General features: G+C 36.6%; 1 protein-coding gene across 2 annotated transcripts in view; it reads right to left on the bottom strand.

Annotated features, from left to right (window-relative positions):
• The window catches only part of LOC136847658 (glutamate receptor ionotropic, delta-2-like), a 222,064-nt gene that overhangs the window by 133,497 nt on the left and 63,545 nt on the right, over positions 1-25,022 (bottom strand). Inside the window, exon 1 of one of the 2 annotated variants that reach the window (XM_067119460.1) lies at positions 19,842-20,227. The exons of the other annotated variant lie outside the window; for it this stretch is intronic. The gene's annotated coding sequence lies outside the window, so the exon portion shown is untranslated. Of the gene's footprint in view, positions 1-19,841; positions 20,228-25,022 lie in introns of those variants that run through there. 2 annotated transcript variants of the gene reach the window in all.

Below are 25,022 nucleotides of genomic sequence, written 5' to 3' on the forward strand. Positions count from 1 at the left end.
AAGCCTCAGGGGCAGGGGACAGGGAAAGAGGAGCGTAGGGCCGAGGCGTCGGGGATTTCAGGTGTTAAAAAGGTAATCCTGCGATCGGACTGGTGGGGAAAATTCAAAGGCTTCCATCAAGGGAAAGGTCTCGAGTTCGGACGAAGAATTCCCGTGTTTTCTTTCTCTCCTCTCCCTTGCGAGAGAACGACGAGGGTGGATCGGCGCTCAGATAATCAATGGACAAATTTAAGCCAAAATCGAATGATTCTATTGTCGTGAAAATGTCCAGGGTGAAAATTACACATCTGGAAGTTTTTGAGGTTTGCTCAGCTCCCGCCTTCGTAATAAATGACCAAAAGTTTGGCCGTTGATGCCGGCTTCTTACAGGACATGATTGTGGTTTTCATTTTTCCAGTTATTGTGGAAGATTATGTAAAATAAAATGATAGTGATAATTGCGCCAAATAGTTTCTTATTATCATACAAACAATATTAATGCATTTCCAGAAATACTGCTGTAGCAATAAATATAATTTTACCTATATCAATAGTAATAATGTTATAGATAACGATAAAAAATGATAGACAAAAATATTAATTTTTATAAAGCGGTGCTCTTATCAACATCATTATGTACTATCTTTAATCTTACCGTTACTGATAAAAAAACAAAGATGATAATGATATCAATAACAATGACACTGTTAGTGTAGCAAAGATAGTGATTATACCAGTGATTAAGATAGAGCTGTTAATTATTCATATATTTTAAGATTTATCGCCAGACAGTTTCAAAACTTGAGCAATATCACAATCATCCAGTTATGATAAAAATAATTTATGATAACAGAGAAAAAGGCAAAACCTATTTTATCAACATATAAACCAGTTGACATAATTAATAACTAAAATAATAGAACTGGTTAGAGAATTATTCTGATGCATCGATAAGTCAAATTCATTCTACAACAATAATAATTATAACTATAACTGCGTGAAATTAAAAGCAAAAATTTAATTAATTTCTCAGCTGACGACATTAATCCACAGTAAGCCTTAATCCAAGATTAGTTTGTGCCCTTGAAAAGCAAACTAAATTTACAGGAAGAACAACTTACAGAAAAATAAATATGCAAAATGAAACGTACTATATATCCACTGCTACATGCAATCGGTGTTATTATTATTCGAAACGCCACAAGGATAAATAAACTGAAAAACGTCTGATAAAAATAACGACGGAGGGAAAATGGGTAATGGAAAAAAATGACTGAAAATAGTCTAAGTCCTTAAAAGGTGTCCAAACTCCTTGTTCTGTGTTTTTATGGAAAAGAATTTGGTGATGGTTCTCAGTCACCGTCCGGGTGGTTTCAAAATTCGCGAGAGCCTTTCAGGTTCGATTCGGGCAAATTTTAGAATCTGATTTACAAAAATTAAAAAATGATAAAAAAAGTTTCTTCGGCGCAATCGAGTTTTCAGAGGACACTACGGACATGATTCAACTTCAGCGATGCAGCCCGACAAATTTCAGAACGGTCCACTGGTGGCCTGTGTTGTTAACCGGTAGCGGTGCCAGATGCACGATCATTGTAATTTTAAACCTCAAATAAAATAAAAACAACTGAGGCTCGGGGATGAAATTTCATTTTTGATGATTGGAGGGTGGATGATGGTCATACCATTTATTTTTAAGATCTGATGGTGCGTAAGGACAGAAAAAAATTGAGTGACGGACAATCATCGGAAGATTCTGAGTAGTTTTCTTTACAGAAAACTAACAAGTACCTTATATAGGATTGCGATGGAGTGACTTGGGAAGGTAAATTTGGAACTGAGCCTTGGTTGATTATGTTGATGTGAAAACATTTTGTCCTCCCCAATAAAAAAAAAATTGCTCTATTATACGACGACAAAATGCTCCATACACAGGAATATCAGCCGATGCCCAAAGCTAGACCAGTTTGTCGTATCTAAGACCGTTTCAGTGACAACTCATTGGCCAATATATGTAGATTTCTTCTCCTAATTTTCCTTTTTAGGTTCTAAAGCCACTGAAAAAAGAAAAGAAAAATGAAGAAACGTCTGCAAAAATAAAGAAAAAATGGGGATGAAAAATGGAGAGGTAAAGTCAGCAGAAAAGCAGTAAATTAATTTAGAACTTGAAGGTGATTGTTCTTTAATGAATTTTAAATATTTCATGACAAAATAAAAGCTCAAGGATCAAACTACTCCCATTTTTCACGGTAAATATATTTTGAATATCAAGACTTCGAGCCTTGTTCCTTTTCCAGACCTTAATTCATCCGAATATTAAAAAAAAAAATATGTCATGACTAACTTATTAAAAACAAACGATTTTAAGAGCAAAGTCCATTAAATGCTCGCGCTATATAATGATCATAAACTCAACAGTAGATGCTAATTAAGACATTTTTAAGCTTCAAGTTGAATTGCCTTTGCTTTTATAATAGTGTTGCTGATAAAATTCACTCGGGGAAATAAAAGCTATCATTTAAAAAATAAAGATTAAAACGAATTGCAATAATGTCCAAATGAAAGAGCCAGCCAACCCTTTTTGGTCAACGATATACAAATTTTAACTCTCAGAGTTAAGAAAACTATCTCCAGCATACTGGCCCAATATTAACCTGAACAACGATAAACAAAATTGCTTCGATTCAGGCAACCAAGACCATACATGGTTTGTGCATGCTAGATTCTTCTTAAAAACCAAAATTTGCCGAAGAGGACTCCAGGTAACGAGACGGTAACTGAGAGCTCATGCAGGGCATCAACGAAGCAAAACCCAGTGTAAACATGAACTCACGACCAGGCAGTAAAAATATGAGCAAATCTCAAAAAGGTTTACCGAAGAAGTGGCAGAGACCAGAATTATAAACCGAGACGAAAAGAGTTTCACGTAAAAAAAAAAAAAAAAAAAAAGTCAATTTGCAACATCCAGCAGGCCTGAAAATTCCTGAGGACTGCACCCAAAGGGGAAAACGTCCTTCTTACCGGTAAGAAATGATGGTTCAGAATAGGACTGTCCTTCTCGAATGCAGGAACATTTCAGTAAATTTTTCTTTCAGTAATTTCCTTTCATTAAAACTAAAAGAAAGAAGTTCATCAGAGTTTCTCTCTCTCTCTCTCTCTCTCTCTCTCTCTCTCTCTCTCTCTCTCGGAATAACCCATAATGACCCTAACTTTCTTCCGAGTTGAATGGTAATATTCTTAAGGTTCCTCTCACGGACAGCAATGGCTAGAAATGGCAGCAAGGACAATTAAGCAGATACGAATTAGTGAGATCAATCAAAGTAACGAGGTTTCAATACTGAGGAGACTATCCTTTTATTTTCCCATATGGCAGTTTTGACATTCTGAGGTCTTTTTTATATTCTTGAATGGCAATTTTGATCTGTTAGAACTCAAAACCATACCTCCATATTTGGCATTAATTTGGCTTCTTTTTTTATTTATATCCAGAGAATATCAAAACTACTCCTTGTAGTTTTGACGATGAGTGTAATTTGAGCTAAAATGCCATGCACTCTCAGAAACAATTTTATTTTTGAGATATCCAACAAAATATCTGTGATTTTCTCTACATCAAATGTAAATGTGGGAAAAAACTCCAAAGTAGGCAATAAGTTTTAAGAGGAGTTGAATGCCACAGTTAGTAGTCGAGATGCTTCTCTCTCTCTCTCTCTCTCTCTCTCTCTCTCTCTCTCAATCCCCCAAAAGACTTTCCAGTGAAAATGACCAACTTCCAGGCAAAGGACACGACCGTCCAACATAAGACGTCGTAATTTCTTCATTACTTGGCGGGCGTGTGGGCAACGTGGCTGACTTCAATCAATAAACGACTTAACGGTACTAAATAACAGGTTTATAAACCGCAAGGGTGTGATTACTCAATTAGTCCTCGACAGTCAACTATTTGTAAACAACACACGTTATTTTTCCAATGTGGAAACCGTCTTCACAAGAAAGAAGTCTTGATTATAAGCTTGAAGTGAACACTGACGTTTCTCACATGTCTTCTCAAAAGATATCCTTCACTTGACTACGGGCGTCTTCTTAACAAACAGGAATACACTTCACTGTCCCTGTATGATACAAGTTTCGTAAGTCACCACAGCAAAGTTTATTCACCCATTTCTTTTTAATTTTGTTTAAATCGTAAATGAATATCCGGTGAGGTGTCAAATCTTCGTGGAGTCTGAGACTGGAAGCACACGATCTCGGTTGCTTGGCCAGTCCCTCAGTCCACACCCGGCTTCTTAAAATTTTCAGTACCTTTCCACATTTACGGGTACCCTTTAGACAAGGACCCGTGCTGGCATAAGCCTGCTTAATCTAAACCAATCCCCAACCTGAGAATGCAAAAGTCTTAGAATACAAGCAGAAACCAAAAGTTTGAGAGCCAAAATCAGAAGAGTTGTAAACCACTGTTTCCATTTGATAATTTGATAAAATCCTGTCAAAAAACAAAACGTGACGGCTGGGATCTAGAGTGTTCAGTGCAGACACAGAACAAAATTTTTTATGGCTTTGCCTTTGAAGAAGGGACAGGGATTCAGAGACGAGGCTGGGATTGTTTTAAAAACATTTCGAGAGCTATGACGGATTGAGTTTCATTATGAATGATAATTAAATCGACGTCTCGGACTTCATGGATGTATAACTCCGTGATGATACATGCTGCTAATAAAGGGATGGGGGATAATAGATCTACACTTTCACTTATAGAGATGAAGCTGACGTCATTATGAAGGATCAAATCCTGTGTTGCAGTCAAGCCAAGAGTACTGTTTACGGTCAGCTCCTTAGCAATTTTGAATGAAAAACAACAGTCTATTATTATTTTTCTCTCTTCCACTACAGACTTTTTAACTATCTTCCATTTTATAATGGACTGAATCAAGTCAAGTGGTTTTCTCTACAGACGTGTCAACTATCTTGCAATTTTGAACAAAGGGAATCAAGTCAGATCTGAATATCTCTAAACCTATCAACTATCTTCTAATTTAGAACACAAGGAAGTAACTACCTTCCAGTTTCCGATCAAGTCCTTGCGGACAAGGAACTAAGATGAAATTAAAATGATATACACCTTTTAACTTCATCTCTACGTGAAATGGTGAAAAAAAAGGAAGGTTTGGGTTCCAATAACCGTAAGCCAACCGTCTCGTTTTAGATGAAATATTTTAATACTTATCGTACAATTTGTTATATCCCTATCTGCAGAACGGAGACATCTGTAAAAAAGCGATAAACAGACTTCCTTATAATGTTGTATTTATCACAGTAATAACTAAATTTATCATAGTAATATTTAAATTTACTTATACGGAATGCAAAAACGAGTTCACATCGCTGGAATTACAAGTCATTTCGTTGAGGCTATTTCGAAAGATCATTACAGTATTACAGTTTGTTATTATTATGCTTTTTCTCAGTTCGCTTGAATGCAACTGTTATACTAACAAGGGAAACTACAGCCCTGTTGATTTGCCACCATATTATTTTAGACCTTAATTATTTGTAAGTAATGTCTGTTATGCTCAAGATTCGTATGTCACGGGCGTTGTGATTTTGCTTCTTAGCTTCGGAAATGAGGTCCATCTTTCTTGCTACAGTTTAATAAAGATGCAAATCTGTATGTGTGTGTGTGTGTGTGTGTGTGTGTGTGTGTGTGTGAGAGAGAGAGAGAGAGATTGAGAGATTTAGGCCTGATACCAAGCGCTGGGACCTGAGGTCATTCGGCGCTGAAAGGAACACTGAGAGTAAAGATGGTTTGAAAGGTGTAAAACGAGGAAAGCCTTGCAGTTACTCTATGAAACAATTGTTAGAAGAAGGTGGAAAGTAAGATGGAAGAAAGAGGATATGAGCAGAGTACAGTAAAAGGAATGACAGGAGTTGCAGCAAGGGGCCGAAGGGACGCTGCAAAGAACCTTAAGTAATGCCTACAGTACACCGTAAGAGATGAACTGATGGCACTAACCCCCTACGGTGGAGAGAGAGAGAGAGAGAGAGAGAGAGAGAGAGAGAGAGATGAGTTAACATACTGTACATTTCTTACATCGACGTGGACCACCTTAAACAAGGTAACTAGCTATTTGTACCTTAAAGACACGGGATAGCCGCGTTCAACTTATATAAAAAAAAAACTTATCAAAATGAACTTCTCATACGTGGCTGACGATGTTAATACAACTACGGCCACGCCGCCAGGTAACCTAACGAATCTTTTAAAAGTTAATCTGTATGGAATCACACGGCGTGAAGAGCTGGACAGCCTATCGTGCATGTGAGCTGGCTATTGCAAACGAGAGATTCGATCATTAGAATTCGTCTCTGAAATGAGTAAATGAGTTGATGTTTTGGCCCCTATCACCTTCGGATATGCAATCATTTTATACCGTGATGGAATGCTTCTTGTTAATCTCTTTGCTCGTCATTCAGCGTCGCCCTCGTCATTACCGTAGTTACCAAAATCATTATGACACGTCGATGACCATAGTCACCGTAAGGCCACACAAACTACTCAGTCATTCCATCATTATATCCTTCTTCATTATGTTGTTGCTGTCACGATGATTATTATAATGATCTGTTTGCCAGCTAGGTGATTAGGTATTTTTGGGGGTTATGTAAGATGCGAATTATAGAGAGAGAAGAGAGAGAGAGAGAGAGAGAGAGAGAGAGAAGCCTCCGTGGCTGCGATGGTGGGGGTGCGAAGTGACGGTGTCATATATCCCGCGCTGCCTCTACATTTCAAGTTCCCCCCAACCTCCATCTCGTAACCCCCAAACGGAATAACCCCTCGTCTCTCCCCCACTTCCATACCACCACCCTTCCCCCAGGAGCAACGTGGTGTGATGATGTACAGTCTGGTCCTCCCAACCATCACTCAGCCAATGCTTACGAAACGGAATGATTAATCATGGAGTTTATTATTTTCACTTCGTCGCCTCAAAAAATACAGGTTCAGTGGCGAAAGTAAAGAATACAATTAAGTAAGCATCAGCAACTACACCAATGACAAGAATAGTTAATTTGTAATCGGTTAGTGACCTTATTCTTTTCATCTGCATTATTACGAGGCAACGATGCGCAAACATACATCAGTGGCGTCATGAATCCCAGACACCATTGTAATATCCTTTTTAGCTCAGGTAAATCACTAAAGGTACCTTAACTGCAGACCAGATTACAAAGAACGTTGACTTGACGTAAACAGAGATGATTATGAAGGGGAATTGTAAATGAAAAGATTCGAGCACAGTACGATTTTGACTATAGGACAGAAGTTAAGTATACCTTAGTTTAACCAGACCACTGAGCTGATTAACAGCTCTCCTAGGGCTGGCCCGAAGGATTATAGACTCATTTTACGTGGCTAAGAACCAATTGGTTACCTAGCAACGGGACCTACAGTTTATTTTGGAATCCGAACTACATTATAGCGAGAAATGAATTTCTATCACCAGAAATAAATTCCTCTAATTCTTCACTGGCCGGCCGGAGACTCGAACTCGGGCCTAGCAGAGTGCTAGCCGATAACTCTACCGACTAGTCCAACGAGGAACTTCTCAACGTTTTAACTCTCCTAACTCCACACATGCGGCGCTTAATTTCTTCTGACTCCTCATATACTCCACATAATGACCACGTAGCAGAAACAGTTTAAGAATCCCTTTTTTACATTCAAGCATTTGCTTTTATGCTCGAATAAAGATACTGTGTGAATACATGACTCATCTTCAAAATAATTTGCATTAACCCTATTAGTTTCTACCCTCCTTGCTCCACCTATATGATCATTCACCTCTCAACGTTATAACATGCTATAACTTTCATCCGTTTTGGCTTACAATCACACTTTACGGCTTCTTTCATTATTACCCATCAACACAATACGTGCACCCGTGTCACTGACACTCATATCTTATACCAGTCTATCCGTTCTGTTATAATTTTTCTTAAAGCAATCTTTTCTTCAAGCTCCAAATCTCTCAGACACCGATCATCAATATCTAGACTTCTAGAAACATTAATACCACAAGGGACAACACCAAAAGTACAAGAAAAGCAGGTTAAAATAGACAACCATTGTTCTAGTCACCATAAAAACAAAAACGCGCAAAATACAATGACACTAGGATAAGATATTGCCTTCTCAGCTATCAAAGCCTGTTCATCTGACTATTTCTTTCATAGTTGGTTTAGTAAATATGGTTCCGCAGCATTACAACTTTAACTGCATTGCGAGACGTGCAAAAAGAATCCTGAAAGATTTCCGAATACCTCCTTAAGCAGGGTATTAAATCATAATTCGTCTCCAAAAGAATCTAAGATCTGAAAATCCTGTTTCTACCCAGTTATTCAAAATTGTATTTACACAAGATTTTCCATTTCTCAGAGTTATAATATGTTATATATATATAAGTGTGTATGTGTGTGAACAAAGTTGCAGCCACAAAGGAAAAGTGGAACAATTGAGATGCTAAGTACTTTCGCCTTATTACCAAGACACGGTCACAGCAACTACATATATGCAGACACAAGGGCATACATACACAGTGGGTATAAGTCCTAAGGGAATACAGAAAGGTTGGGAGGTCACAGAACAGTCAACGGATTAACATCGAAATCTACCTATTGGTAATCCTCTTTATTCTATATTCCAAAAGAAAATCATCCTTGGCTTAAATTTAGGTTCTTCTCCCAGGTCAATTGGTAATTCTCTTTATTCTATCTTCCAAAAGAAAATCATCCTTGGCTTAAATTTAGGTTCTTCTCCCAGGTCAACTGAATCATAACAGATTCCATCAAGTTCCTGGAAATGGTTTAATTGCTTCGTAACATTACATTGCTTTCCGTCCAATTTATTCTGTGGAACTTTTCACTTAGATGCAAAAATAGATCATTATTAGTCTGGCCTGTCCTTGCTGAATATTTGTGTTGTTTTAATCTGGTATTTAATTGTTCACTAGTCTGACCTAAATAAAATAAATCACAATCCAAACAATGTACTTTGTATACAATACAGACAGATATTAGTGTCTAATCCATAGTTTTTGAGGTCGCTGAGATGAACAGTGACACTCCCGATACCCTTTAAGTCCAAGTTCAGCCCCGATAGGAATGGGGGTTGAGAAAGGGGTGGAGGTGGGAAGGGGTGACATGCAAAAATAACCAAAAACGACAGATATTAGTGTCTAATCAATAGTTTTTGAGGTTACTGAGATGAATGGTGGCACTCCCGATGCCCTGTAAGTCCAAGTTTAGCCCGATAGGAAGGGGGTGAAAAGGGGTGAAAAATAAAATTACTAAAATGACAGATGTTTGTGTCTAATCCATAGTTTTCGAGGTCGCCGAGATGAATAGCGACACTCCCGATGCCCTTCAAGTCCAAGTTCAGCCCTAATAGGAATGGGGGCGAGAAGGGGTGAAATTTAAAATGTCAACAATGCTAGGCAATGTAACTGAAGCAACTATCTTAACAGGAGGGAGAGAGAGAGAGAGAGAGAGAGAGAGAGAGAGGAGAGAGAGGAGAGAGAGAGAGAAGAGGAGAGGAGAAGAGAGAAAGAGTCAGGGAGAGTTGGAGAGAGAGTGAGTGGGAGAGGAAGTGAGAGAGAGAGAGAGAGTAGAGCAGGTGTTAGAGAGAGAGAGAGAGAGAGAGAGAGAGAGAGAGAGAGAGAGAGAGAGAGAGATTTATAGGTTGTCATTCAGTTTTCCAGGTTTGTCAGCTAGTATATACATATATATATAAATAGGTAAAAATTTTAAATTTTAACAGGTTTATATAAATATGCAGGTTTATATAAATATGTGTGTATATATGTATATATATATATATATATATATATATATATATATATATATAGAATTATAGCAGCATTAAAGCCTTACGCTGCCATAGGCCTATTTCAGACATTCCTTTGATCTTCACATAACAAACCTCCCCTTTGCAGAACGTATAAAAAATAACTATATTCATTATTATTAGGACTGTTGTTATAGTCAGTGTCATTATCATTAAAATTTAGACCTACCGTAGACCTTTGGAAGAGTTTTATAATCCAAAGCTTCGGTTTTCTCTTACTATACTGTCACTATCATTATCCAATGTGTGCACACTTCTCGAACAGATAAAAAAAAAAGCTTATTAAATTGTACAACACGTTTCTCTTAAAAGATTACCAAAATCTGGACAAGAGATAAACGAAACTGGAAAATAGCAATAGATTAGTCTCCAATGACTATTAGCAACTATCCCATAGTCAGTCTTAGTCTCAAGTCGAAGTTGAAAGTTGAATCAAAAAGTAGGCCTACGAAGGCCGGAGGAACACTCCCTCACGTGTTATGTGAAGCCATTGATAATCCTCCCTTAATACGAGATTAAAACTGGATGGAATCACAGTAGGCCTACCGTCCAGGCCGCGCAGCTTTGCCATCGAAAAACTTAGGCTGCAGAAGACACAAATTACCAAGTTCCTAAGTAGAAAGTAAGCGGCTTTCTTCAATATATATATATATATATATATATATATATATATATATATATATATATATATATATATATATATATATATATATTATATATATACACACACACAATTCGAATAAGCACAACAGCACGACCGTTGTGAATATAAACTAAAACTACCTGAACAACACCTACATAATTATAAGTCCGTTACCACACTGACAACACACACATACACAAAAGAAAGCCCACTTGAGCACCGCCTCTATTGAAGATTATTTATTCCTCGACACAGCCTGGGAACCCAACACGAATCTCTCACAAGAACAATGATATTATTAAGTCTGGCTCCGCCGTTGTCTCGAATTTAGACTGAACGACGCCATCGTCTTTGTCAACTTTTTTTTTCGTCATTTCTCAAGTGCTGGCATTTTCATTTGTTTATCAGTTTGTTGATTAACCGTATTCTCATAATTTACAGTTGTGATTTTATACAGTATATCCGTTAGAAAGTTTCATTCTTTTTATTTAATAATGTCTTCAGTTAGGATAATGAAATTGTTACTATTTTTATTTTATAAAATAAAAATATCAAAACTGCCATTACTTGTCAACCACCCTTCTTTTTTCCCTCTAGACGGTTACATAAATCACGCGCATTTCGCCTGTCAATATACGTTAATGTTATAATAACTTACTAAAGGGTTCATTTTTTTTTAAAAACTGTACTTTCAGGTCTTCCTCCTCCTTTCCTCTAACACATCACACTTCAATTCATCAAGCATTACACTTCTCTTTTAGGAAGAGTTGCCTGGGCAGTCTTCCTTCCTTTTTGGCTTTATTCATTTCCTTTCATTTTATCATTCATCATCATTCATGGCTCCATCTTCCTGTTTTTCACTTAACTTTCAAAGCCTTTCTCTTGCTCATATTTACTTTCAACTTTTTCTTTTAACAAATGCTTTCAGACTCACTGGTTTCTGCAGTTCGTCGCCACTATCCCTAATCAGCACTGTGTCATCTACAAACTTCAACCGCCTCACACTCCATTCCTGACTCATATCCTGAAACTGAAGCTACCATCATTTTTCTGACCTCTAACTTCACTCCATCGATGTGATATTAAAATAGTCACTCAGACAGCACACCCTCGCCTGTGGCCCACTTTTACACCAAACCAGTCTCTCTAATGTTAATATATATTCTAACGGAAAACTGTAGGATTAGGAAGGTGTTTAGGTCTATCCAGTCCATGGAGATAGTGAACCTGTAAGTGGCCAATGTACTGCCTTGAAATAAATTCTTGAATTATACCAGGCTTTAATATTTTTTTAAAGTCTGGTCTCAAACAATCTATTCACAACTTGAAATGTTTGGTCAAAAGTTCTAGCATGTTTTTAAATTCCTTAAAACGGGATCGTATCAGTAATCTCTGGCTAGGACTTCTGGGACTCTGATATTACTTTAATCCGAAGTTCAGCACAAATCTCTTAGAAAGGGCTGGAACTGTAAGTCCGAACATTGCTAACTCATGGAAACTGTTTTTTTATATTTATTTTCATCTTTCTTTCATGGATGAGATTTAACAACAGCAGTTTTCTGGCTGAGTGAGAGTTAGCTAGCCTGGGTCGAAAGCGGGTGAGCTTTCTGATCGAGGTTTGTCAAAGCATGTAATTCTAACTAATATAAACTTTCACATTTTCGACTACTTCTCCAGAACTGCTTTATCAATTCTAAGCAAACTTCGCAGAAAGCATCCTTGGATAAAGGGAATTCATGTTCGTTCTAACTGGAGTCACAACCCCCTTCAATAAGAGTGATTATTTGAGTATAATGAAAATAGAATTTTATTTTAAAAACCATCTTTAGAATTACAGGGACAGAAATGGCAAAACTTACACCAAAGCCTCCTTATATCAAGGAAGTTTAAGCCATTGCCCCTGGGTCAAGAAAGAGCCACCATGGGGTCTAAAAATTTTAAATAGGAATATGCAAAAATCTTGAAAAATTCCCTTCTCAAGAATAAAATGGTTACAGATTGTCAGTTTAACATGTAATTACCTTTAAATAATATGGAAGATCGTCCACAGTAAGGGTCGTAACTTTCATGACTTTTGCGTGGGAATATATAAGAGCAAATTTGTCAGCCATATATTTTCAAGTTCAGTAATGTGAGTCGAAGCGACGAGATGTAGAACCTTATTTAATGCCTTCAGTGATCTGGCGTAACATAGCGTGACTAACGTTGTGGTTAGGACGCCTACCTCGTCAACGAGAGGAGCAAAGTTTGATTCCCTACCGAGGAATATACGATATGAGATCATTTGTCTAAAAGCCACTGCCACACGTTGAAAAATGCGGAGATGTATGTACCCGACAGCCATTTACATTGGGTTACGTCCAGGGGTGAAGATGGGCATTTAACTCGCAACTGCATTCCAAAATGAATAAGATAGCCTACAACTCCCAAAACTACCCCATCTAGGAGGAAAAAAGTGTACAAGTGAAACTATTAAGAACTTCCTAACGTTCTGATATATTCAGTGCAGCTTATGTGAATGTTTGCTTAACTATAAATATAGTATATGCAGCATATGTAGTCATATTCATTATATATATAGTATATATTATTATATATATATATATATATATATATATATATATATATATATATATATATATATATATATATATATATATATATATATATATATATATATATATATATTATATATATATATATTATATTATATTATATATATATATATATATATATATATATATATATATATATATGCAAACATATGCATATTCACCACTACGTATCAGATTCTTCTTTGCTGGTGAACCGCGATCACAAAATCGCAAACAAAAATCATCACGAAGAGCGCGCGTACCTTGAGACATAATGATACCACCAGGGAACATAATTTGCCAACAAATTTGCATAGCAACAATAAACCCGGGTGCAAACACACATCCCCCGAAAACATATTCTGACTTTAATGAACAGTTCTGGGGATAATAATAATGATGGTTATGATGATAAGAACGCGCACAGAGGTGTCCACTGACCCGCGCTCGGAGCGGTATACTTCAGATACCGAGCGAAATGTTTCCAACTTGGGGGACATTAAAATAATCATCGTGGTGTGGATGCGATCGCTCGAGGGGTCTCGAATCTAAATAAATTCTGTTCTTAAAAGAACAACGGGATGTTTGGACGCCCCTAAGCAAATAAATTCCACAAGACTCATAAATAAACGGCGCTTCGTCTCCTCGGCTGACGGTTTGGCGCCAGGGGATTAGTCGTCCCGAATCTATCCCGGCTTTTTATCGTCTTCTTCTTTCTTCTTCTTCTTCTTCTTCTTCTTCCTCCTCTTCTTCTCCTTCTTCTACATCTTCTTCCTCTTCTTCTTCTTCTTACCGATTTCGTATATGCTATTTCTCGTGCGCTTCAATCTTCTTCCTTTTATCCTCCCGATTTCATACCTCGCATAGGTGAGTAGGTTTAGTATCAAAAGTAGCTTATTCCTAGCTGATGATTTATTTTCATGCGTTTATGATGCTTTCCGGTGCATTTTTTTTAAAATGTTTTTTTTTGCATAGGGAGACTATAACTGAAGCTTGCTTTGCAAACTAATGGCATCAAAACTTGTTTTATGAGAATATATGTACAATAAAAACGATGTTCATGTACAACTCAGTATAATGAGCAAAACGTTTGGATTTTATTCAGTTTGAATATGAAAGTCACAATATACTTTTATTGTTACAGAGAGAGAGAGAGAGAGAGAGAGAGAGAGAGAGAGAGAGAGAGAGAGAGAGAGAGAGAGAGAGAGAGAGCTATTAAAATTTTACATTCATATGAAAGTGCTTATGAAAGGTACTTTTAACATTAAATTTTGTGTTTACGCAGTATTTTTTCGGACCTCGACGACCACTGTTTTTGTGACGGCATTGTATTTGTAAAATTATATTGTTATTGAGAACTCAGAGCACTGTAAATCTCTTAAAGCTGCATATAATTTAATATTTTGAATTTCATTATTTAATGATTATGAATCCGTGCAATGATGCTCCTCCGCTGTGCATCCCCAACTTCCTCCGTCCCCCCCCCCTCTCCCTCGCCTGCGATAATCCTCACTCCCCCCTCACCCCTCCCACCCACTAAACTCCTTGTCCGGCTAACACCTAACACTCTTGGATATAAAAATGCGGGTGCCCGGAAGACATGCCAGATGCCGTCAGAAGGTTAGATTCTGTCGATAGAGCGTGACCAACTCGGGCCACGATCCCATTTTCTTCTTGGCAAAATATGGGGATTTTATCGGTGCTGAACATTTTTTCTATTAATTGCGCGTCTCGCTCTGACAGAGGTGCAGATATAACTGGGCTATTGCACTGTGTATCTCGATACTGCTTTCATTGTGACCTGAATTGAGTGGGAGTCAAAATAAAATTTATTTTCTAGAATGTGCTATGTTAGTCGAACATTTGCCATTTTCTCTAGTAATTCGCATAAATAACTTGTTAAAGAAATTGGTCTGTAACTGTTTACATTACTGGGATCCTGTCCAGGTTTGGGGATAGGAATTATAGCTTTATGCCATTCATCAGGAAATAAATTTCGAAGCCATTAGTGATTGTGAAACTCTAATAAGTATGACTTTGGCAAAGGTGCTAAGTGGCAGATCATTTCAAAACAAATATTGTACCCTCCAAGGGCAGATTTATTGTGGTTCAAGAGAGCAAATTCCAACTCTTCCATATTAAATTTTCTATTATAATATATTATCTTCGATTGTTTCAAGATTTATTGTTATTAATTCTATACTATTTTTCTTTTTGCGAAAGTGTTCATCTAAATTTTTATCACTATTTACTTTTGCTAAGTTTTCTCCTATTACATTACTTATTTCTTTCGGATCAAGTGTTCTTTTCCCATCTTTTGATATAGCCTGTCTAGGTGGTTTAACATGGGTACCATTTATTTCCCTGAATTTTTCCCATATTTTTTGAATGGGAGTATTAATGGAGAGATCTGATACATATTTCTTTAAATTTTGCAGATATTTTGTTATATAGAGGTTTTAATTAATCAATTTCTAATAATAATATAGTAAGTTTTTGTAGATTTTCTTCCAATATCATAATCTTTTATTTATTTTACTGAACTTTCTATTTAAATTGTCTAATCATCCTCCAATTTAGTGTTTTATTTTGATTAAATCTGTTAGTTTTTCAGACCACCATGGGACTTTGTGTTTTGTTGGATGAGATTTTGATTTTTGTATTTCTTTATCAGCAGCATGTTTAAAGAAACAAGAAATCTATTTGTTTCATTATGATCTTGTATATACTCAAATGGTGGGATATTCCTAGCATGGAATTCATATAGCCCAGTTCCCAATCTGCTTTATAAATGTTATATTGAGGGACATGCTTGATGGGATTATTTTGTAATGAAATTAATATTGGAAAATGATCACTGGTATGCAAGTCACCAACTGTACTCCATCCATTCTGTTTACTATGCTGGTTGTACATAGAGTTAAGTCTACTGAGGAAAACGTTCCATGTGTTTTTGAAAAATATGTGCTGAATTCGTTATCATTTATACAGCACATGTCGTTTGAATCTATGAATTCTCGTATTTTACTTCCTGCTCTATTTGAGTTTGTACAATTACAGTCCCATAGTGGGTTGTGAGCATTAAAATCACTACTATTAATGTAGATTCTTTGGCATTGTTAAATGATTCTTTAAGTCTGTCAGTGTCTTAATTTTTATTAGGTTGGTTGTATAAATTATAAATTACATAATTATCGTTTTTTATTCGTATTCTAATACTCGATATTTGCAGATCAGTAAAGTTTACGGGTACTTTGTCATAACATACTTTGTTATGTACATATATAGCAGTACCTAAATTTCATTCTCCCTCTCTAGATGAAGATGCTAAGGTATAATTACCTATTGTTGATATGGTTTTGTTGACATGTTGTAAACATAATGTCATTGGTTCGTATTCCTTTAGTAATCTTTGTATTTCTCCTAGGTGTAATCTCCACTGTATAACATAACTATTGAAAATATGCTAATAGATTCCATTTCTGTGAAAAACAATAACTAATAAAAATCCACAATTTATAGTTTGATTTTTCATAGTAATATTTTACTATATAATTTATTTTTTGTATTCAGATTGAAAATATGTTATAGCAGTTTAGTTTTTTTTCTTATTTTTAATTATACTGATTTCATTCTAATTTGTTTTTCTTTATAATATACTAAGTGCTCAATGCACATTCAACCTTTTTCATGGGCACTCAAATACGTGGTTTCTTTTTTTCTATATTTCGTAAAATTTCTTATAATGTTTGTTAAACCATCTTTTGTTATATTTTTGTTATTACTGCACAATTCAACAAAACAATCATTACATCCATATGTGTCTTCATGTACATTTCTTGTTTCATTTGCTCCTGTACCAATTATTGGTGATGGAGTTATCTCTTCTGCCTTGACATAATCATTATCTGGTATGATTCTCTTCTACTTCTTCAGTGTTTTGAATATCTGCATCCGTAGGTTTTACTCTTATTTTAGGAGATAAAGGTACATTCTTTGCTTGTTTTTGTTTTGTTCTTTCATTATATCCTTTGTCTTTGGTTTAACTGATGTTGCTCTAATAATAGTTGGTTTTTTCGTTTTTATTGGTGTTCTCTCCAAAGGTCTCTTTTTATCATAAATTTCTAGTCCATCACGACTTTCCTCTGTTACTTCTGTAGCAGTATCTTCTTGCGTTCCTGTTTGCATTAACATTTCAAATGAATCTGATAAAATGTCACCCATATCCTTCGTACCTGTTTCTTGATTCCTTACCCTTTTAGTTTTTTCTGTAAAGCATTAATTTCTTCTTGAGATTTATTTTGATGCGTTTTGTTACTTGTTATCGAGGTTATGTAAGTTTCTTAGCAGGATCTTGAATCCCTCTCACTTTCAATTCTAATTTAGCCTCTCTTATTGACATCCTTGTTCTTTCTTGCAGCATTTTCTATTCCGTATTGCATATGCAATACATGCATTCTTTGGATCTTGCATGATGAATCTGCCCACAGTTTACACTCTTTGGTTCACTGCAGTTCCACTGTGTGGCACGTTCTTCAGATCCACAATACGCACATACAAGTTCGTTTCGACAATATTTTTTTGCATGCCCATATTTACTACAGTTTTGACACTGTAGTGGCTTTGGGACATAGGGTCTCATTTCTCTGTTTTGGCCTCAGATTTTCATTTTTTGAGGTAGATCCTGACCCGCAAATTTTAGTTTTGCGATTTTCAACATTTGCTTATTTCTTTTCTTACTCGGTATATTTTATACCTCACAATCTTGGACTCTGGGATTTCTTTCTTTTAAGAGAGAATGCTATTCTGAAGTGTCATAGTGTCATTTTTTTTTTTTTACATTTATATTATCTAGACACAAAGTTCTCAGACTGACTCTTTGTTGTAGCCTCTACAATCCACGTCCTTTCTCTTATCTGTCTAAATGACATTTCTGCCGGTGAATGTATGTTTAATAGGTAAGTTTCTAACTTCAGGGCTGGAATTTTCCGTTCTGTTTCTAAGGTTAGACACCTTGACCAACTTCCACTTCCAAAGAAGAAGTCGAAGTGATTCAAGGTTAGGTCAAGACGATATTTACTTTTTTCGGTTTGCTCTGTACTGGAGCATAGGGATTTTTTCCATGTGTAAGGTTTACGCCAAGATTTTTTTAGATTTTATTTTTTCTAGACAAAGGATGTCAAAATGAGAGGTTTCAGAACTCGCGACCATCAGTCGTCACCCGCTCAGCCAGCAAGGAACTTCAGCAGTCGTCAACTGTGCCAAGTCAGTACCATCAAAGGGCCCAGGGGTACTTGAATCATTATTTTTACTGGTCATAAAGATTAAAGTGTATATAAAAAAATTAAACCTGAAATCCTTGCAAAGATATCATCGGCCTTTCGTGGAGTTTATTCTTCCGCCAATGGCACAAGTGAGAACCGACTCCTAAATGTCCACCCCCTACCCTACCCCACAGGGGATGGCACAACATGATTAGAGTGGCCCAAGTGTAAGCCAAACCAGCTTGCTAGGACAGAGAGTATTACTAGAATACAATCATCCCCACCCTAATCCTATTATCGGCAAACCGGATAGAGTGCCGAGAGTCCTATCTCCAGAACCAGAACCCTCCCCCCCATCTTGGAATCCGTAGCCCAGCCCTAAAGAATAGTTCCGCCCTTGAGCCATCAATCTAATATCTCTCAGGTCCAAACATTATCGGGTAGTTGATGGTCCTACCACAGTTCCCACTATTTAGAAAATTCCACAAAAATTAATCCAAAGAAATATGTACTGATATATGAGACTCTTGGACTCAAACCTGGGAACAGATTCCTGGGGTTCAAGAGCTTCCTCACCATGCCAAGGTGGTCCCACATCGAGGGGGACATACATACATATATACATATATATATATATATATATATATATATATATATATATATATATATATGTGTGTGTGTTTGTATCTATATATTTATATATATATATATATATATATATATATATATATATATATATATATATATATATATATATTTACATTTATATATATATTTACATTTATATATATATACATTTATATATATATATATATATATATATATAATTACATTTATATACAAATTATATATATTTTTACGATTTATCCTGGGGAAATACTTATCACGCTTATCATGAACCAGTTATAGACTCTAAATGAATGATTTCGTTACTTACCTCTATTTTTGTATAAAATCTGACTGCTGTTGATTCACAAGGAAAAAAGGGGGAATTTTACTGAGCTGAGGACTCTAATCACAGGGTATTTGTAAGTAAACACGTTAGGGTAACTTTAAATTTACGTGTATTTACATGAAATGAACTATCAGAAGATGAAATGGACTAATCAGGCAGGCAAGGCCTGAGAGGTTGATTATAACTGGGAAAACTCGAAGGTAAATCCGTCGGTGTGACGATGCCGATATAAGGAGTGTCAAGAGAGATTTCCATGGCTAACAAACCTCTCTGTAAACGGAGATATTTACAAATTAAAAGCCAGTAAGGACACAGTAAAATGAGCATAGGACAAGGCGAGCACAGAGGGTGCCAAAGAAGCCTTGAACACACGATTTTATGTCATTATTTAAACAGGCATTTACGTAACCCTGCCCTAACAAGAAAAGGTTGATAAGGAAATACTGGCACTTGGAAATGGAAATAAGAAGTTTAGTACGAGAATTAAAACAGTGTGGCTGACTGGAAGAACCTTTGCAACAGATGACTTTGGAAGACCTTGTGGCAGAGGAGGGTAAGGGCTTCACTGGTAAGAATACTAAGAGGTCCCTACAAGATAGGACCATGTGGGAGGGCAGCAGAGCAGCAGAGGAGGGTTAAGGGCTTCACTGGTAAGAATACTAAGGGTCCCTACAAGACAGGACCATGTGGTAGGGCATGGCTCTCTGAAGGAGGCGGGAATGGAAGGAGGAGATGTGTCTCGCTTCAAGTCCAGCTATGTCTCTCTCTCTCTTGTTCCTTCAGTGGGGCCCTTGTTATGATTTCGGTCAGGGGCTAAGAGGTCATCCACAGGTAGATGGGTTTGGTCTTGTTTCCCCATGTGGGTGCATCATTTGTGACTCAAGATCCAGGTGTTCAAGCCAGATGTCCTTTCTCTTAATCTGCATCGCCGGCTCTATTCTGCCTCTGACCAGACTTACTCTACTCACAACCTCGTGTCTGTAAACACAGGGTTCCGCAGCGTCACATGTTAGAGAAGAGAAAGTTGAAAGGGATAAACAGAGTGTGATCAATGGATTAAGGAAGGGGCCAGTATTCCTTTTGCCATTCCTTGTTAGGCAGTGCCAGAGTGCACTGTTGTATTTTCCAGCTTTAGATTAAGCGTTTGGTGGCTGGGATGCTTGGGAAGGTTTAGAAATATATATATATATATATATATATATATATATATATATATATATATATATATATATATATATATATATACACATATGAGAGAGAGAGAAAAATAGATTACTGTATAAAGTGCAGAAGGATGGATGCTCGCCAATCGCTAATCATCTGTGATTTACCGATTTTGCATAACAGAAGTTTTCATCAAAATTCTAACCAGAGTATATCATCTAATCTTTATCATTCATATAAATAAAGCAGTGCATTTTAATAGGGGGCAAAATGATCACAAGCAATCATTTTTCCCTTGAAGAAAATCCTTCAACAATGCAGAAAGCGACAAAGAATTCGTGCATCATTATCGTTTTTCGAGAACGAAGAAAACGATCGCCACTGACGCAGGTATTGTTCCCTTTGTTGTGTAGACAACATTGTATCTGATGGTTTATCATTTCTACTTTTGTTACTTCGTCAATTTCTGTTTTTCTCTGTTTCTTATCTTCGATAAAATCCCGAAATTTTTACAAAAACGGACAGGAAGATCTGCAACGGGGGCAAGCCCTTAACCGTTAAATTTTCGGGTGGTGATTGGGGCCATGTCGAAAATCAAATTATGATTCGACGCCATGATCGACATTTCGATAAACTGTCTACATAACATGAAGATGAGTTCGATAACGAATTGTCCCGGATTCATAATTCCAACATCTCATCCAAGCTAAAAGTATTCTCTAAATCAGCATGTAAATGAACTGTGCCTCGCTACCCAACGAGTGTCCTCCAATCAGTTAAAATGATACTGGATAAATCTGTCATCGTTTCACAAAAATTTCGTCTGTGAACACGACAAAATCATACGAAAGCTTTCGACAGCCTGTTCGTCCAATAATAATAACGCAAGAATATCGACACAACTGTCAGAGTGATCACAGACCTGCAACTGATACCGGCATATTGCAGTATCTCCGTGAAATCCCGCAGGAAACGAAAACCGAGATTAATCAAGAGGCAGGTGTCTGTTAAAAAGAACACCTGTGGATATCACACGCCACCAACAGGTTTGTGACCCCACCAGCTTATGAGGATCTGGGTTTACTAGCAAGACCAGAAGATTCTTTACCAATATCTGAGGCAATAACAAAAGTTACTTTCTTTGATATTAAGACATATATTAATTTACATGCTGGCTAAATATGCATTTGAAATAACTGAATAAATACCCTCTCTCTCTTCATAAATGAACTCTTAAGTACGCTCTCTCTCTCTCTCTCTCTCTAGAAGAATTCTGATTAAATATGTTCTGCTCTTTCTCTGATATGAATAATAATACGCGCGTTTGTATGTACAAGACTGAAATGAATATCTCTCTCTCTCTAGAGATAAACTCTGATTAAGTACGCTCTCTCGCTCTCTCTCTCTGATATGAATAATGATACACGCATTCATATGTACAAGATTGAAGTTGATACATTCTGCGTGTGTGTGTGTGTGAGTGAGTGCTACTATAACTGATACGTTCACATAATGTTATATAACCAACCACGAGCAACGTGGAAACGCAAAGTTAATACGAAATATATTACCAAGTAACTTTAAAAACATTATAACAAACATTCTGTTTTCACCGAATCAGGCACGACCACTTTACCCACTATAAAATCGTAGAACATACAGAAATTCGAAATAAAACAATGTGATTTTTATTATTTATTTTTCGGATATTCCAATCTCCTGAGAGGACCTTCCAAAGTCATTCAGTTTTCAAGCATATACCATTTTTTATTAATGGGATTCGCAGACGGGTTTGAAAACGGTGCGATAGAATAAAATATAATTATGTGCAGGGGAGAATGTAATAATGAATTAATCTGTTTATTTGTTTTTCTACTTAAATGAAGTAAATAAGGGGGCTCCAATCGTATCCTCCCTTCTCTCCCTCTGTCTCTCTCTACTTATGGTGAAATTATCATTATTATTGAAGACCATGAAAAACAATCACTTTTTAAATATGGGGATTAAATAAGACCCTTTTCTTGAGTGTAAATCTTGGGATATTGTTAAAAATACACTTGAAATCTTTAAACTTTGTCAGTAGTCCTTGTGAAGCTAAAGAATGTTAAGAAAATATTAATTATATACCAAGATTTACACTCGAGAAAAAGGTCTCATTATTATTATTATTATTATTATTATTATTATTATTATTATTATTATTATTATTATTATTATTAACCGTTTATCCGGCAAATGAAAACTTCAAGCAGTATTCGATATTCTCTTCAGCTCGCCCAATAAATCATCGGAGGAGAGGGGAGCTACACGATCGGCGTTAAACCAACCAAGCATGAAACTCGAATAAAGATAACGTAATCAAAATCTGTTGCCTGAAGTACTTGATGCACAGTTCCTCGCAAGCAACCGGTTGTTTAGACGAAGAGTAAATGCATTACTCCTTGAAGAGGTTAGGCGAGCGTAAAATATCAGTTTTGATAGAACGGGGAATGTCTCTCCAAGTGTGCATCCAAATGTTCTTTCAAACGATGTTGCGACGAGAGAAGGCTTTATATCATTCAGTCGTCGTCTTTGAAATTGTGTTTATGAAGAGATGTCTCACCAAAGGTGAATCAAAATCTTCCGCATTCAAACGCAAATGTTTTTGACGCAGATCATCACCAAACGTCGTTTAAAGTTTCTGCATGTAAGCTGGATATATTTTCTAACTTAACACCTCATAAAGCTTGCCTAAAGCTTCCCGCATCTAGATAAATGTTACAATACAGAGAACGCAACCTGGACACGAAATTGATTCTGGAGATTTTCCTAAAGGCTTAAAACCATTTTGGAATTTATCCAGAATCGAAGGAAATGATCCTTCAACCAAAGTAAAGGAAAGAAGCTCAGCATCGGAGCTTCGCGATCCAGAAAAAGATTTCCTCGATATTCTTGGAACTCAACGATGACGGCCGCTGATAATTCCGAAAGATATTCGGGATATCGGATACAACAGCCACCTGAACGAGCTCTAAAAGCAATTACTTTCGGGAGATTAATTACCTCGTAAATCTTACATGGAAAATCAAAGTTGATCATCTTGAAAAAAGTGCAATTATGGAATTCAGATAAATACAAAAAATCAAAACCATGAGGCGTATGACTAATCGCACGGCTGGTGATAAATCACTCAAGGAATATGGCTTTTAGAAAAACAGTGAAGAAATATTGAAAGGATTATTGGCTCGACTATTTTTTCTGAAGTTTTAATCAACTTACCAATGACTGAAATACCCGTGACGTACTGTTAAAAATATTTGGTTTCCTTTGCTCCAAACTCTGCACTTGGGAACAACTATCAGCCCCTTCAAAAAATACTATTTTCGAAAGCAACAATACGTAACAAAGGGGAAAAACGAAAGCAAACTCGACCACATAAATAAGAACGGCGAAGAGCTTGAATATAAACCTGTGTTGAAAATGACACAGTGCACAAAAAGCCAAAACAGCTCTTGATTAAAAGTTATCAAATAAATAACATATTAGTCACCCAAACGACAGCTGCTCCACATCGCTCATTTGAATATCAGTACATTCGATGTACTTTATAGATGTGATTACCACTATCACCAATGGGTCTGACACATGGGTTGAACGTGTAAAAAGAATTGGGAAAAGGTACGAGCTAAAGCCTAATTGGAAATTTTAAAAAAGCGTTAATCAGTTATCAGTTTAAGTAGTGTGAAATGTGTTAGATTTGTTGTTAATGAGTCTCTTTGACTGATGAAAGACTTGGAATTTTCCCAAGAATGCTGCAGCCCTCGATTATTTATGAGGCAAGTCTCTTGGTTTTGACATACGCTTGCTTCCGAGAGGCTTCGGCTAGTTTAGGACAGTTGAAAATCCGTGCCAACAGCCTCACGAATGACGGGTATTTGTCAGAACACTCTTTATTGTGTCATGATTGTCATCAATATTACTACTGCGGTTGTTTATTTATTTATGAAACCCATCTTCACTGACCTAAAACTTTAAAAGGTTACGAAATACACTTACTGGGAAATGAGCGAGGCAGAATTTCCTGTAATAACCGGGTGCGCGTTTCATATTTATACACTGATCATCAAAACACGTCTAAAAAACAAAGATACCAAATGCACATAATATTACAAAAAATTGTGATTAATTATATCAAAGTTGAGCCTTGATGGGCAGAAATGTAGCGCTGAATAATTCAGAATCTCTCTCTCTCTCTCTGCGCCAGTTTTCTGAGAGCAGAAAAGTCGTAGGTTTGAGCGTTCTCGTCGGGGTTGGTTTCCCAAGGATAAACAACGATAACTTTCTTTGGGAAGGTTAATTCCAAGCACTCTCAAGGGTCTCCTTATTTGTGCTTCGAGAATTAACTTACACGCACTTACAGGAATAGTTGCTCATGAAAGTGGTCGTCTTCAGAACTACTTAACTTCTAGGCTCCAAAGAGATAACTAACTTACCCTCCTTAAAAAGAATTGATCATTAACCTTCTGTTAAGAGGCCATTTGTTTATGCC

The sequence above is a fragment of the Macrobrachium rosenbergii genome, chromosome 17 (genome assembly GCF_040412425.1).
Source record: "Macrobrachium rosenbergii isolate ZJJX-2024 chromosome 17, ASM4041242v1, whole genome shotgun sequence".
NCBI classification, from domain to species: Eukaryota; Metazoa; Arthropoda; class Malacostraca; order Decapoda; family Palaemonidae; genus Macrobrachium; species Macrobrachium rosenbergii.